This window comes from Podarcis filfolensis (assembly GCF_964270895.1).
Source record: "Podarcis filfolensis genome assembly, chromosome: 17".
Classification (NCBI taxonomy): domain Eukaryota; kingdom Metazoa; phylum Chordata; class Lepidosauria; order Squamata; family Lacertidae; genus Podarcis; species Podarcis filfolensis.
This window is the reverse complement of record NC_139621.1, coordinates 15,609,178-15,623,110: the sequence shown is the minus strand read 5'-3', so window position 1 is coordinate 15,623,110 and position 13,933 is coordinate 15,609,178.

The window sequence follows — 13,933 nt, the reverse complement described above, 5'->3', positions numbered from 1 at the left end:
TAGAGGAACCTCCACTAACAATCATTACTGAGTTTCTGCAGGCAATCAGTGAAACCGAGTCTAGGAATGCACAGCTGTCTTAAGCAGGAGGCATTCATTAAAGGCAACAGCTGCTAACACAGGGAGGGCAGTGGTCATCTACGGGGTTGAGGTCTGGCCTTGCCTCCTGCCTGACCATGGCCTTTCAGTGCAAAGGGGGGGTCATCTCACAGTGACCCCTCCTGGTTCCACAAAGTATTCTAACCTGCAACATAGCTGCGGACAAAGGGACTTGCTTTCATAAAACAAAGGACTAACTGATAAGGACCCAGAATTAGATTAGAGAAGAGGCACTCTTGGTAGGGTTTCTTTTCTTTCCAAGTCCTAATTAAGCTTGTTAGCTTTGCTTTCTTCCACTGAAAGATGCAGTGCACATAATGCCTTTTTCACTTCATGTTGATAGGACCTCGAGATATGTCTGAGCCAGTTGAATCACACCCCCAGGGGCAGATTTTGATACTATGGCACAAAAATTGTCCTGCACCCAGCCCCTGTGCTGTGGCAGGCTTTGGGACAGAGGAGCAAGGGCTCTGGCAGGGCCCTAGAGCCCTTCTACCTCCTCCTCAAAAGCTGACCAAGTGCTACCGTATTTTTCGCTCGATAACACGCACCTGACCATAACACGCACATCGTTTTTAGAGGAGGAAAACAAGGGAAAAAACATTCTGAATGAAACAGTGGATGTATCATTTTTGTGCTTCATGCTGTGGCCACAGACATGTGATCTGATGGTGAATTTGGGGTGACCCAATGCAAAAATCCTGAGAATCCCTGTGGATCCATGCTTTGTAACCACGTTTTTGCACCATTGCAGCCCCAGGCAACAGTGGGTGTGTGATTTTGGGGGGGGCAGGCTGTAGCCATGGACATGCTATGTGCTCTGATGGTGAATTTGGGGTGACCCAATGCAAAGATCCTGAGGATCCATGTTTTGTAACCACGTTTTTGCACCATTGCAGCCCCAGGCAACAGTGGGTGCGTGATTTGGGGGGGGGGCAGGCTGTAGCCATGGACATGCTATGTGATCTGATGGTGAATTTGGGGTGACCCAATGCAAAGATCCTGAGGATCCATGTGGATCCATGCTTTTTAACCACATTTTTGCACCATTGCAGCCCCAGGCAACAGTGCGTGTGTGATTTTTGGGGGGCAGGCTGTAGCCATGGACATGCTATGTGATCTGATGGTGAATTTGGGGTGACCCAAGGCAAAGATCCTGAGGATCCATGTGGATCCATGCTTTTTAACCACATTTTAAGTGGGGAAGGAAGGAAAAATACAGAATGGACAAGGAGCACGAGAGGGGTGTGCAGAGAAGCAGCTGGCTAAGAATGCAGGAGAGGGGTATAACGGGAGGGAGGAAAGGAAGGCAAAAGTTTTCCCTCACCTACCCACCCAAGCCAGCCAGCTCTCTCTCTCTCTCTCTCTCTCTCTCTCTCTCTCTCTCTCTCCCTCCTGCATGTTTTCAGCAGCACCGGAGCACAGAGACGACACTCTGCTTTCCCCTCTGCTTGCCTGGAGGGGAGGGGCTTTCCCTGCTCTTGGTTCCGTTTGAGCAAACACAGCAAGGAAACAGAGGAGGGTGGGCAGTAAGACCCTGAGGCAGAATGCAGGAAAGCAGCCACTTCCTCTTTTCAGGTTTCCCTTCTCCGAGACGCGCGATTTGATTTTTGCCTGATTTTTTTTGCCATTTGGCTCCAGGGACCACACATTCGCTCAATAACACGCACAGACATTTCCCCTTCCTTTTTAGGAGAAAAAATCTGCGTGTTATAGAGGGAAAAATACGGTAACTAAACTTTTGGGAGGATGCTAGGACCCTGCCAGAGCAGCTCACAAGTGCTTTCTGAGCAAGTGCTTTCTGAGCTGAGCAAGTGCTTTCTGGGCTTTCCTCTCTGCTCGGAGCCTGGGGGGGGGACTGGTCACACAGCACTAAACTGCCTGTGACACCCTATGCAGCCTCCCCCAGGATGAAACTCTTTCCTTGGCTAATGAAGGGTGCAGTGCTTTGCACATTTGCATGGAAGCCATCCTCAATGAGCTCCATGGAATTTATTTCCCCAACCAGAGTTGGGGAATCTGTAGCCTCCTAACATCCCTGTCATTGGCCAAACTGGCTGGAGCTGATAAGAGTTGGGAGCCTGCAATACAACAAGAACAACAAGAACAAGAACAAATTTGTACCCCGCCCATCTGCCCAGGTTGCCCAAGCCACTCTGGGCAACTTCTAGCATATACAGAAATATAATAAAACAACAAACGTTAAAAACCTTCAGGTGTCTTCTAAAGGTTGTGAAATATACTCAGAGTCAAGAGTGGATTTCATGCTCTTTATTCAGCTCATAGTGGTGAGGAGGAATGAATGTTTCCCCAAAGTATCTGCTTCATATACATTATTTACACAATGGGCTGCACATGATTGGCTAATTCCAGAATTTTCCTGTAGGCCAATCAGGTTGTGGATTAACTTCCATCTGGAGCTGGATTGGGTGGCTCCTGCAGACCAATCATACTGCTGCATTGTTCTAGGACGAATCAGACTGCTGCATTCTGAATCCTATTGTTCTAGGACCAATCAGACTGCTGCATTTTAGATCCTATTGTTCTAGGACCAATCAGACTGCTGCATTTTGGATCCTATTGTTCTAGGACCAATCAGACTGCTGCATTTTGGATCCTATTCAACTCAGTACATAACAGGTTGCCTACTTACTTATCTCCTTGACATCTGATGGGAGGGCGTTCCACATGGAGGGCGCCATCACTGAGAAGGCCCTCTGCCTGGTTCCCTGTAACCTCATTTCTTGCAGTGAGGGAACCCACCAGAAGGTCCTTGGAGCTGGACCTCAGTGCCCAGGGTGAACGATGGGGGTGGAGACTCTCCTTCAGGTAAACTGGGCCGAAGCCATTTAGGGCTTTAAAGGTCAGCACCAACTGCGCTCAGAAACGTACTGGGAGTCAATGTAGGTCTTTCAGGACCACTGTTATATGGTCCCAGTGGCTATTCCCAGTCACCAGTCTAGCTGCCGCATTCTCGATTAGTTTTAGTCACAGCATCTGGAGGGCCACAGGTTCTCTGATTTAAACAGGAGTTTAGGACATTCTCGGTGATCAATATATGGATCAGTGTCGACTATATGAAGCTTCAAGTGGTATTCAATATTTATTTATGTATACAAAATGCAGAATGGAATGCAACATTGGCTGGTTTAAATCCTTTACGTCCAGTTTCCTCTTACCTTGCACGGGCAGCGAAACACTTTCTACTCGGAGCCCAAGTAAGTTCTTGCTGTCATCGGAATGCCCTCTTCTCCCCTTTCCCCCAACTCTCCCTCCTGCATTTTCTATCTCATGGAGCTTTTGATTTGCACAAATAGCATATGTACATATAAATCCACATGTCAAAAAACCTGACGTGTGGCACCAACATGCGCCATCACACATAGCTTGGGCTTGATAGGGATGACAAGCTAAAGAGCACTTTGAATGGAAACCTCATACAGGAAAGCTGCCTGTGTGGAATGAATACGGTGCCCTTTTTGAAATGGCACTTGGTGCTTGAAGAGGCAGCGCGGCCACTCATGAACTGCCTGGGAAGAGAAGTAATTACTGGGAAGTTGCAGTCAGCTTGATTTGGTTGTGCAACTATGGCAGATGACTACAAACTATTCCAGTCAGCTCTTGTTGAATTTATAGGATGTCACTAAAAATATATTTTTATCTAGCGCATCGTTCCTCAACCCTGCATCCCCATATGTTGCAGGACTACCCCATCACCCCCTGACCACTAGTGAAGCTGGCTGGCCATGATGGCACTTCCAGTCCAACAACATTTGGGGACCCAAAGATTAAGAACACAAATCTAGAGGGCCAGGACTCTCAGGAGTCGACACAAGTCCTTTGGTGATTATTGGATACATGAACCCTATGCAAGCAGTTCTCTCTTTCTGTTTCCATCCTTTGATGCTAAACCACAGCTGTACAGTGGTACCTCGGGTTACAAACACCTCGGGTTACAGACTCCGCTAACCCAGAAGTAGTACATCGGGTTAAGAACGGTTTCAGGTTAAGAACAGACCTCCAGAACAAATTAAGTTCATAACCAGAGGTACCACTGTACTTGACGTCACACAACAAGAACCTGTCCATATGGCAGGTGGGATCTGGCTGCCTCGGGGATATTTCAGGATATTTCTGCTGAAACAAAGGTGCCCTGGATGTTTTTGTACATTCCAGCAATGGATTAGTTTAAGAAAGGACCTCCTCAGCCATGAAGTTCACTAGTTGATTTTGGGCCAGTCACTATAAATATATAAAATGCTTTTAAATATGTTGTAAAATATATATTACATTTGCCATTAAGCTCGCCCTCTCGTGTCACTTTTGTATAATGCACTTAAAACACCCTTAAAACATTGTATTTGCAGCTGTATAGCTGAGTCCTTTGTCTCAACCTATTCTACAGTGCAGGATTATTGGGAGGGTTAAATTGTGCATGTGGGGAGCAATGGGGGTGACACCCAATGTCATGCAAGAAGGCTTCCATTTGCAAAACTTAACTCCTTCCTCTCCTCTCCTTGCCTTCCCAGTCTTCTTTGGAGGGTTCTCCAATCTTCTAGACTAGAGCATGTGGGGAACGGGGATGGAGGGGCTGCAGGGAATGAAGGCCCCCTCCACAATGCGGCCTGTTCTGCTGCTGGACAGAAACAGTCAGCCGTCATTCTACATACCCTGCCTCGAGCTCCTTGGAGGAAAAATATCAGTGCAGTAAATAAATTTGACATATTATTCATCCATTGAACTTATGAAGATTACCCACTCTGGGATCCCACAGCTAATTCTCCCCTGGTCTCCTCGCTGGCCCAAATAGGACTAATTCAGCCAGCTAGCCTTGGTGATCATCTAATGTTTATTGGATGGATTTCCCCCCTAAATTGATTTTTGAATTCTGAATTTATTTTTATTCACATTTTATACTGTATTTTATGCTGTTTTTTGTTGCATCAATTAAGTGTTTTAAATTTGTTGTTAGCCACCCTGAGCCCGGTTTTCTGAACCGGGAAGGGCGGGGTATAAATAAAAAAATTATTATTTATTATTATTATTATGGGTGGACTCCAGGGCTAATGTGAAGAAGCCATCTGTGAACTAAAACAGCAGAAACATCATCCAACGGTTGCAGGTGATAATTGGAGTAATTGTCAAGTAAGCTTTGGAGGCATCCTGATCGCATGGAAAACAAACACCCTCTTTCTCTTAGTCTTTATTCCAGCGCACAAACCTTTTAGATGAGAAAAACAGTGTTGTACTCTGTGTGTGGCCTGTCAATGAACTGTTATTGTTCAACTCCCACCACCCCACCTTTTTTCCCCTTTCTTTTTTTGACGATTGGTCTGGGAGTGTGCACTCTGGCTTTGTTTTGGCTGGGTTTCTGCTATATAAATAAATGTGCTTTGGTTCTTCAAAACGGCATAGCTTTGGAAAGTGGTGACTAACTCCCAACTTCCAGCCCTGTGGGAGCAATGTCACTGGAGAAGAAAGAGATGGCAAGTCCTGGAGCATACCAAATCAGACAATATGGGGTTTTTTTTTTTAATTCCACAGGACACTTCCAAGAAACATAAGGCGATTTTGACAGTGGTGCCTTGTTTCATATTGAAAGAAAACAACAATTTCTCTCAGTTAATAAAACAACTCAAACGCCAGCCCAAGATGGAAATGAACCATTTTCACAAGAATGCTATTAACAGTGTAACTCTCTCATAAAGAGTTGGTACTAATTTAAACCGCACATGTTCGGTGCGTAGCTACTCATACCGGTTGGTTGATACTTTCAGGCTTTGCAGCAAAATGCGCAACCAATTAAAAAACAATGTTTGAGTAACTAATGCTCCAATACTGAATGATTTGTATCTCACCATTCTTCCAAAGAGCTCAGGGTGGCAAGCATGAACTGATCTCCTTTCCCCCCTTCACAACCACACCTGGGGGACAGGTTAACCTGAGAGATAGTGGTTCACCAAAAGTTACTGAGCATTCATGGTGGCTGAGTGGGGATAAAGGTCAGTTCTCACTCTGGCTCCAACAAGAAAACTTGTTTGCATGGAACTCATTGAGTCTAAATGATCTAAATGGAGCTTCCTTTTAGGCAAGTTGCTCGCCTTTTAGCTGTCAATCTTCTCTAGGGTGGATGAATGCTGCATCTTTAAATTTTCACATTAGTGAAAACTAAATATAATTTTGCATGGGTTGGAACAGGACTTAGTCATGCATGGTGCAGTCTCATTGAAATCAATGGAGCTTAAGCCAATCATAACTCAATTCCCATTGATTCCAATGGCTTAGATCCAAACTAAGGGTGGAATTCAATGCACTCCTTCTGTTAGTTGCAAGGATTTAGGCTTGTGCAATGGAACCCCCCCCTCCACTCTCCTTCTGCTGGGTATGCTGGGTATCAAATCTATTCCAGAAGATTTAGATTTAGGGGGCATGGTGGGGGGGGGGGAGAGGAGGTGGAAAGTTCTGTTGCAGAAGTTTGTGTCCTTGAGCTGATGGAATGAGTTACTTAGTGCTACACTGGATACAAGCCAGTGGTTTAGCTGGTGACAGCATCCTGTAGGCAGAGTTCCACTAAGAGGACACTCTTCCCAGTGGGAGAAGGTGCTTTATCTCCAGTCTCCCTTCCCCTCCAGGTAGGTGGGCAGGACAAGAGATCAGCTAGAAATGCCATCCTGTCTCTGCAGCATCCAAGTTCCCTCTGTGTCACAGAAGAAGCTTCTGTTCACAAAGGCTGTTAGGAATAGAATCCAAGCCAAAGGGTTTTCTCTAAGCATGACTAAATCTGGATCCAGCCCTTTTCGCTCATATGAATTGGAGAAAAGTTAAATAAGTCTTGCTGCCTGATCTCATATTGGTTGTTAGGCAGAGTGTACTTTTGGGGGTGAAGCCAAACCATTGGAGAGTTACAGCGCCTGCTGTGACTGTAAAGACCGATACAGGAGAGATAAGTTTTGTTGCAGCAGGGGCAGATGAAGGCACCCAGTTTTGCTGCTACTGATCAGTGCCAGATTTACATATAAGCTAAACAAGCTATAGCTTAGGGCCCCACTTTCTTGGGGAGCCCCAAAAAAACTTAAAGGGGAAAAAACCCTGGATGTACATTTCCAAAATATAAGATAAAAAACAAATAAAATAAAACCTACATTCAGCAACAGTGTTTTGTGTTGTGTAGGCTCCTATGATGTAAGTAATGGGCCCATGTTACTTTGATAAAATACAAATTTTGCTATGTGCAAATGGCTTTAGATACCTATTAGGTCCATAAATTCCCATATAGCATATATTCAACACAAAAAAACAGTGACAATTTGTTGTTGACAAAGGACAGCTGGACGTATAAAGGGCCCTGTTATCTTCAGCAGCTTAGGGCCTCATCAAACCTAAGTCTGGCCCTGCTACTGATGTTTCTTCTCTCTGCGCTCCTCCCAGTGGTCATTCCTCCTCTGCTCACTGCTGTGGATACACAACCTGACTGTCTCTCCAGACACTGCGGTTGTCTGCGAGGGATTCCCACATGGTTGCCAGCCTTCACGTCACATTTGCAGACTTATTTGTAATGCAGAGTTGGTCTGCCGACAGGCCTAGTGCCTGAAGTCAGCTCCCCGTAGAGCACGTCCTTGGGGTTTCTGCCATCTTCCATTCTGTGAACATGACCAAGCCAGCGCAGATGTTGCTGAGACAGGAGTGCAAACATGCTGGGGATATGGGCTTGGGAGAGCATAACTTTGTTTGAGACTGTGTCCTGCCATGTGATGCCCAAAATCTTCCTGACGCAGTGCATTGCTCCTGAAGGGTGTAAAGTTGCCTGTGACGCACATCCATAAAGCAGCCTGCTCAACACACAAGCCTGGTAGACCTTCATCTTGGTATTGGATAGTAGCATCACATTCTCCCATCCCTTTTTGGCGATGCAGGCCTTTGCTATAGCAGCTGCCTTGCCAATACACTTGTCCAGCTCAGTGTCGATGGAAAGGTCGCTGGTGATGGTGGAGCCCAGATAGACAAAATCATCTACCACATCACCTGTGTGGTCACCAGTGCTGGTGTGTGGAGTGCTGGTAATGTTCTGGCCCAGGATGTTGGTCTTCATCAGGTTGGTGGGGAGGCTGAACTCCATGCAGGCTTGGGCAAAACGGCTGATAAGTCTCTGGAGTGTGCAGTCTAGAAGTAAATACCATTGTCCTACAGGGTCATAATGCCCACCACTGGAAGTGATTTGCAAAGTGATTACAGGAAGGATATTGGTATAGAATTTCATTTCATTTCCAACCAAATGTAGGGGATTAGCTTTGATAAACAAGACCTTGCAGTGCTGCAGTTTCTCTTTCTTCCAGGCATGCTTCAGTGTTTTCATTTCTGCTTCCCGGAATGTGAGAGTGTCGGAGAAAGTCATTATATAAACTATGTGCATCGTGCTTATTTTGTAACAAATGGTGAAGAGCAGTCTACGAGTCTATTATTTAAACAAATAGAAGAAATATGTGTATTACTTCACATTTACCTCTGTGAAAGGGAAGTGTTGTGTAAATTAACAGGCTCCCCCACCCCAGTGCACACTCTGGGTTTCCCTTTGTGGAAAAGAACGAGAAGTTGTACCATGTGTGGGATTTCATGCGCACGATCAGAGCTGTTGGGAATCTGGGCGTTATATGGAAGGAGGCCCCACTGGAATCCAGGGGATTTAATTCTATCCTTTAGGATTTGAATGTTAGTAAATAAAATAGCTCTTTATGGATATTTCTCCTTGTGTGAGATCAGGTCCCAAGAGGTGGATTTGCATGACTTTCAGCTTATTCTATGTCAGGATCTGAACGTAGACAAGTATTCTTGATGAGATTTACAAAGTTGATGAGATTCATAGTCAAAATCTTGGTTCTCTGGGTCCTTGGTATAGCTGTGGCAAAAATTTTGCTAGCTCGTATGATAGCAACCCCAAGGAATACAACAATCTGTTCTCTATCATTATCATCCTTCTCCAAGAAATGTTGAGTGAAAAGCAGGTTTCATCAAGTTCTGCCCATTTTCTCTTATCATTTCTATCAAGATTTGAAATATTTAGATCAGGATAGAGGGTATTCCATCTCTCTCTCTCTCTCTCTCTATTCCAGTTTAGTATAGCAAAGGAAGAGTAAGTGATATTTAAATTTAAGAAGTCATGACTTCTGCTAATTTTTCTCCTTGGTTGAAAAATTCTAAATTGCTCCAAAGATATGAGCCTTCCTTAGGCATTTTATTACATATTAAAACAGTTGGACTATGATCTTCACTTGCAGCATAATTATATTACGATTTTTCAGAGTGTGTTGAGAAGATTTGGGAAGCTCTTTAGAATGCTTTTTGAAAATGTCTCTCTCCTTATTGGTTACATTTGTACCCTGAGTTCATAACTTCATTTCTATGAGCTCACAATGACTATGTGTGGTAGACAGCAAACTTACCCGCTGGATAAAGGAGCAGGCACAGGGCACTGGGCTCAAGGGGTGCTGTGCTTTGGAGTAGAGGGAAAATATCTGTCATGGGCTAACAATGCAATTATCCACTTGGCGGCTGAAACAAAAAGTATAAACATTTAATACTGTATTAGTTTGTGAGTGCCCTTCTAATTCCTGGATCCAGCAATTGATGAGGTAATCACCTGGATGGTGGCTCAATAAGAGAACAAAGAAAGCTGGTTTTGGGCTCCTCACGAAGCCTGAGTTGTGAGTTTGCAAACGCTGCAAGCAGAAGTGTCAGAGCAATGTGTGAGAGCAATGTTTGATATCTGTTTGAATCCAAGGCTGTGGGAGAAACAAGACCCTTTTGGAGTGGCTGATGTGTGAGGCCCGCCATCATAGGCTCAGGTTGTATATATGTGTAAATAAACCATATATAATAAACACGGGTGGCGCTGCGGGTTAAACCATAGAGCCTAGGGCTTGCCGATTGGAAGGTTGGCAGTTCGAATCCCCGCGACGGGGTGAGCTCCCGTTGCTCGGTCCCTGCTCCTGCCAGCCTACCAGTTCGAAAGCACGTCAAAGTGCAAGTAGATAAATAGGTACCGCTCCAGTGGGAAGGTAAATGGGAATTGAGGAAGCCTGGTTTAATGTTTTATTATGTTTCTATATATGTTGGAAGCTACCCAGGCTAGTTGGGACAACCCAGTAAGATGTGTGGGGTATAAACAGTTAAAATTATCATTATGGAATGGGACGTCCATAATTTTCATTGGAGAAATGTTGGCGGGTATGCAAATGTGTTGTCTTACATGACAGAGATAAATCATGCATGTGAATTAGACAGCAAAGTTGTAAGGCAGGCTAGAAATGCAAACCAAAATGGTAATCAAATGTTGAAGAAATGAACAGAGGACTCCAAAAACACCATTTGATCTGAGACTGACTCTGGCAATTTGCCCTGAGCAACCTAATAGAGCTTCTTAGATGGCTGGGGGTTTGAAGGTCTGATTATCACAGTTATTCTAGTCCTTGTACCACACTTAAGGTTGCTATCCTATATGTGCAATAAACTGGAAGTAACTCCCATTGAGCTCAACGGTGTGCTGCAGTGACTGTTACCTTTAGGGTACAGCCCTGTACAGACTGATTCACAACCACATTTCTTCCTACAGCCTGTGGGCGATTCATATGGCCAGTTTAATTTGTCGACCAGCAAAAAAAGCAGAGTAGTAGATATGTCTCCTGTAGAAGAGACCTAGTAGATATGTCTCCTGTAGAAGATAGCACTTGCATGAACAGACTGAATGTCGGAATAACATCTGACTGATTTTATGGGATAACATGAAATGAGAAATCATCTAGCCAGGCCAGAGCTTCCTGCTGTTGTGGAGGGCTTTTTCCATCAGCTTCTGGCACAGAGTTTGGAACTGCAGCTGGGGCATGTGATTAGACTCTGTGTCCCAGCATGCCACTCCAGGGTGTGGCTGTTTACCCATTGGGAAAGGGAAAGCATTTAATCCTGCATTCTCCACAGTAGTTATGCAACCTGCTTTGCAAATGGCACTTTCACTTGGTCGTACATAATCCGCATTCCTGCTGCAGATGTTATGGTCAGAGAAATGCACGGTGTTTGGGAACTTTGTAGGCAGAGCAATATTTGGAACAGTTTTTTCATAGTTAAAGAAGTTGAGATCCTACACTTTCTTTGTTGTGTCAGGGTAGGTGTTTCAGAAGTGGAATTTTTAAAGTAGGCTGTTACTTCCTACATGAAGGACTTCAGAGCAAAAGTCAAACCAACCCACCAAGGAGGGAAGCTATAGCTCCCTGGTTGTTGCTGCACCCCAATTTCCATCAACCCAGCCAGCAGGGCCGTTAATCAGGGATGATGGGGGTTGTAGTCTGGAGAGCCACAAGCTAACCACAACGTTGGGGACAGTGCTATATTTTGGGGGGCTCACCATGAACTTCTCTCTTGTTCTTTTAGAATGGCAATGGCATCGATCTGAGAGGTGCCGGAGCTGAACTCCGGTGAGCTCCAGTTTAAAAAAAGCCCTGGTCTGGGGGTGTCACAGTTTACCTACCCTGCTTTAAGGAGAAAAAGGAACTTTATTAAGATATGAATGGGGACCTGTTTGCAGAGGTGCTGTGTTCTTTTGGCAAGTTGTGCATGAATGCATGGACACACACTCTCTTCTTTCAGCTTTTGCCAACTTGATTTTTGACTCCAGTTCCTATTGCCCCAGGCTGGTAAAGGCTGTCATATTCCATTGTCCATACCAGTGGGGTTTTTTTTTAATAGAAAAAGGGTGCCTGTACTCACCATGAAGTTGTTACAATAAGTGCCACACTTTTAATGTTTGAGGGTCAAAGCTGCCCTTGAGTACCCCCAGAGCAAAAGCACTGATCCATTCAATTTTTACCTCCTTGCTCAGTGCATAGAGGCAAGAGAAAGAGCTACTGTGTCTGGTTTAATCTTACAAAATATCAGTACTACATGATATATATTTGACCATTTTGTATAGGCAGTGCTTTGTAGTGCCAGAAAGTGGCCCTTCATCTGTAAAATGGATCTCTCTCCCCCCACCCACTGCTTGTTAACATAGCAATTAGTTTACTAAAAAGCACATTATCTTGAGCCTGTGCCAAAATCACTACATATCAGGTGTGAAATGTCTGATGTTTTCCATCTGGAGAGGATCTGCTCTGCAGTCACAAGGCGTCTGCATGGTTTTTGGCTGACTTGCTAATTATTTTGGGGAATGTTCTGCTGAAACATTTTAAAACTACAATTCAAAATAAACACGGATGCTTGGGTGTGCGCTAGACGGAAAGCAAGAAAGCATCCTAAGGAATAGATAGAAAAGTTCTCTGTCCTAAAACCTTTGTAAACTCAGGGATCACTATTCCATTTGCACCCTGTGAAATCTGGGTATCTGCTGGTCAAGCACGTCCAGGGCAGAATGCAAAACAAAGGGTTAAAAGAAAAAGGATTTAGACTAAAACCTCAGGAAGAACTTCCTGCCAATATACAGTGGTACCTTGGTTTAAGAACAGCTTAGTTTATGAAGAACTTGGATTAAGAACGCTGCAAACCCGGAAGTAGGTGTTTTGGTTTGTGAACTTTGCCTTGGAAGCAGCACATGTTCCGCTTCCTGTTAAGTGTGTTCCATTTGTAAATTGAGTCCCCTGCTGCTATGGGAAAACACACCTTGGTTTAAGAACGCTTTATTTTAAGAACGGACTTCTGGAACGGATTAAGTTCGTAAACCAAGATACCACTGTTGTTGTGGAATAAAGCAACAAGGCTTGCAGTAAGTTACCTGGACCAGTGGGGGTGATACACAGAAAAGTAACCATTTCTTCCCCCACTGATTCCTTCTTGTTTAGTAACTACCTGTTGAGAAAGTAGATCACTTCCTCTCAGGCTTTACTTCCTTCCCTTCCCTTTCCCAAGTTAGTTCAAGTACAGTATCAGTATTAGTTAGCATGTGCAGGTGTTATTGACTCCATCTTGGCCACATGGCTTTGTTTGCCATCAGTAATAAACTTCCTGTTTTCTTTATCACTTCAACCAAGAGTATTGCCAGACTATTTCTTTCTGTGCACTGCTGCGGCATACCCCTCAACCGTCCAATTTTAAGCGGGACACCCTGGGATTACAGAAGCCACCCCAGCTTCTGATTGGATCCTGGAAGGTCCCGACTCATTACAGAGCGCATGACCAAAAGATGCTCATTTTTTTTGTCTGGCGTTCTGGCATGAGCCAGGTGGCCAATTTTGATCAGCAGGACGTTGGGAGGGGTATGCTTTGATATATTTACCAAACACCAACAAATATGAACTCTTTGACACCGGGACAGATGGCCTCAGAAGGTGGTGGACTCTTCTTCATTAGAGGTTGAATGACCACCTCTTAGGGATGCCATACCAAAAGATTTCCTGCAATGGCAGAAGGTCAGACTAGAAGACCTTGAAGGTCCTTTGGAACGCTCTGATTCAATTTTACAATGGGCAGATTGGCTTTCCAAAGTGCTGACTTTTGATAATTTCTATCTGTTTTGTGGGGAGTTGCAGATGTTTGCAACCTTTCAAACTTATCCAACATATACACTCCATTTCTAGGAAAAACTAAGGCTTGATGCAGCTCAGAACTTAATGGTCAGCTCTGGTCTCAAGGAACCTTGGATAATAAATGACACAAAATCACAAATAACCCACCAATATATTTGCATTCACTAGTATTACGCTCAGGTAGATGTATCAAGGTGTCCTACAGAATAACAGAAAACAGCATTTTTGCCTTTACTGCTGGTAGCTGAAAAATTTCAGGCATATTCTTTTCTGGGAATATATTTAAAATCCAACACTAGTAATAGAATACACAAAATAAATATGCTCCT